At 43.8% G+C, this 3,399-nt stretch overlaps 1 pseudogene; it reads left to right on the top strand.

Moving 5' to 3' along the window:
* The first annotated feature begins 308 nt into the window (after positions 1-308).
* LOC121440075 lies at positions 309-401 on the top strand (annotated as a pseudogene).
* Positions 402-3,399: the final 2,998 nt, after the last annotated feature.

Raw genomic sequence — 3,399 nt, 5'->3', positions numbered from 1 at the left:
TAAGGGTGTAAGATGATGCAGTCACAGTGCAAAAGGGTCAGCCAACTCTTCATGAAGCCAAGCAGAATTCACTTATGACCTGGCATCTCTACTCTTCTTTATGTGCCTGGAAGAACTGAAAAGAGGGGCTCAGAACTCACCAGCACATCAGTGCTCACAGTGGTGTTCACAGCAGAAAAAGGAGGAAATAAAATAGATGTCAGCAGTAGAAACTGGATAAACTAAATGTGGAGCAGTGAGCGTCTGTGTGTGTGTGTGTGTGTGTGTGTGTGTGTGTGTAGTTTGTGTGTGTTTGTGCGCATGCACGCGTGCTCGGGCAGCACATAGAGTAAACTGGAACCATACAAAGATGGCCCCTGTGCAAGCATGACATGCAAATTCATAAAATGTTCCATATTTTTATAAAAATCTTGAAGAATTCTATGAAGGTTCCAATTTATATTAAAAAATAACAGAAACACACTATTTTCTCTGCTACCTTAGTAAGAATCATTCTAAGTGGTTTAACTGGGTTTTTGTTTTCCCTCTATCTTAATAAAGAAACATTTGAAAAATTTAAAAAAAAAAACCTCTTCCTGAAACATAACCACTTTCCCCTACCCGCCCTGTGTACCCTCAGTTACACACTAGTGATCTATGCACAAGAAGGAACTGGTTAGTAGACAGCTCAGCCTGCCCAGAGCTGTGTTTCATTAAGTTACACAACATTTCACAACATTTTAATCTGCTAGCCATACAGGGCAATGGCCATCGGAAGCTCTAATATCCAGCAACTGCACATTTTAAGCAGCATGCCCTGGTCAGTTTCCTGCAGCTCCACCCAACCTACTTCAAAGAACACTGCCTGTGGTCTAAGGACATTTTAACTTCCAACCTTTTTTAAATGAGAAGCATGTATAATAGAAATGGAGTTACTCCAGAAGTGACGTTAAACCTAGTAATCTTAGGAACCTGTTCTTATCTTTCCCCTTTCACTATACAAATGAGAGTATTAGTATTTATGAGGCACAAGAATTATTTAAGGTACACTGAGGGAGCACAGTAAATATCCTTTCATAAAGTGACATTAAATGAAAGCCTATTAATTTTATTTTTTCTTAGGATTACAATAAGCTTTGGGAACAAAACTGATTTCAGTCCTTTGATATGTTCACAGATCAAGTCAAATCAAATCTATTCATCAAATGAATTCTCAGAAGAGATTACTCATAGCCAGAACGACTTCAGATGGTGGGAAAGGGTCCTAGCAAAGACCAATCATTTGGATACTTGGGTATGTGTAAGCGATTAGGAAGTACAGTGACATGCACACTGAACCAGGGGCCTGAATACTCGAGGGCTTTCAGATTTGACTGCTACTTTCCTAACTGTAAACGTGACAGCAGAATGAGAAAAACATTACCTATTTTGACTTACAATGGTGTAATAGGGTCTAGCTAGAATCAGCGAGGAGACAAGCCTCTGGGCATGTCGATGGGGAATTGAGGTAGGAACCCACCCCCCCAAGAGCAGGTGGTACCTACCATTCCGTGGACTGAAGCCGGACTGAAGAAAACTGAGAAAGCGAGCTGGGCGCAAACATACATCTTCTTTTCCTCCTGCCTGCAGTACAATGTGACTCAGCCAGTCAGGGCTACTCAAGCTGTCTCCGTGACCTCCTCTCCATGCCTGACTGTATCCACAAACTAGGAGCCAAAGTAACCCCTCCTCCCTTGCATTGCCTTTGCCATGTGTGTGTCTCAGGAATGTGTAAAGTCACTAAGGCAGAAAGAAGGTGCTGAGAAATGGAGCTGTTGCTGTGATAACCTTGACCACTGGACTTGCAGGTGTTGAGACTGGTTTGCAAGAATGAGGAAGAGTTTGGAACTCTGAGCTAAAAAAATCCCTTGACTGATACAAATAGAGCTTAATGAGCCTTTCTGGTGGGAACTGGAAGGACCAGAAGGCCAAGAGAAACGAGGACAGTGGAGGAGTGACTCACAGGGTCTCAGAGACTCTGCTGAGAACTTAGTCAGTGACCATTTTCATGTGGTTTGTCTGTTTGGATGGTTAGGTTTTTTTTTGGTTTGGTTTGGGTTTTGTTTTGTTTTGTTTTGAGACAGGGTTTCTCTCTAACAGTCCTGATGGTACTGGAACTCTGTTGACCAGTCTGGCCTTGAACTCACAGAGCTCCAGCCACCTCCGTCTGTGCTTAGATTAAAGGAGTGCACCATCCCCGCCTGGCTTTAGTGTGATATTTTAACAAGAATCTGGATGCATTCTGCCTATCTCCTGAGAAGTTAATGAGGATGAATCTGAAAGTAATGGACTACTTTGTTTGGTAGAGGAATTCTCAAGACAGGATAGCAGCCTGGTTGCGCCACAGCTATTCCTCATTCGCACCCATTTGATTCAATTCTGTCGTGGAAAAGAGCAACAAGTGGGACAGAAAGGCATTTAAAGAATGTACAAAATGTACGCTTCTGTGGGTGCGGGGAGCTCAAGGGCTGCATCCTTGCATGGCCTCAGAGACTTGACCTGACTAGGGCGGTGAGGATATAAAGAAATGGTAAGTACCCAGGAAACTGGGATCAGTACCCAGGAAGCTCGGCTTGTTTATTATACACAGTTGAATAGGGAGATAGGGTTATTGTGGGCAGCCAACCAAGGAGGCAGGTCTAGCTGATCTCAGGAGAAGTCTCTGAAGGAGAGCTGTCTTCCGGTCACGAACATCCAGTGGGGAGAAGGCTATGAGGGATATTTTCTGCACACACTATCGACATTGGCACACGACCTCCCTGAGTCTCAAGACCCCTGGGTTGGGGGAAAGCTTTACCATTGCCCCACAGTTCTGAGGCTCTGGTCCCTGACATGGCTGGTTAATGTCATACTACACATTCACTCAGGACTACACACTCAGGGCTTCCTTGATGTCCATGCTCAAGCAAGTTTCAAGTTGCAGAGAAGGGGCATGTTGAAAAGGACTATGTTATGTGAGTTACGGAGAATTATCTTGCTAGTTACTGGCGTTATAGGGAATGTGCCCTGAGGGCAAGACCATATCCATCAAAGACTCCAATTTATAAAAATGCAAATTCATTTGAAAGAGGGAGTATAACTGAGAATGCTCTGAAGGCATTCCCTGCTCTTAAAAAGCAACTGTCTAGGAAAGAGTTTCCACGAGTCAGCACAAACGTCTACTGCATTTATGATCCAGGAAGGCCAGGCTCCATTTCCAGCTGGCAACAGAAATGAGGCAACAGAATCCACATGCTAGTAGTTTTACAGGCATGAAAAATACAAGACTGAGGGGGTCAGAGAGTCTTGCATAAAGCTCCAGAGAACCACTGAGGCCAGGCAATGTGTAGCAGGATTAGAGAACCTGATAGGTTACTACATAAAGCCCAAGTTCAAAGGAAA

The sequence above is a fragment of the Microtus oregoni genome, unplaced genomic scaffold, assembly GCF_018167655.1.
Source record: "Microtus oregoni isolate MIOR12 unplaced genomic scaffold, Mior012 000064F_ref0000363, whole genome shotgun sequence".
Taxonomy (NCBI): domain Eukaryota; kingdom Metazoa; phylum Chordata; class Mammalia; order Rodentia; family Cricetidae; genus Microtus; species Microtus oregoni.
The sequence above is the reverse complement of the archived record's forward strand: the minus strand, read 5'-3'. Positions and strand labels throughout refer to the sequence as shown.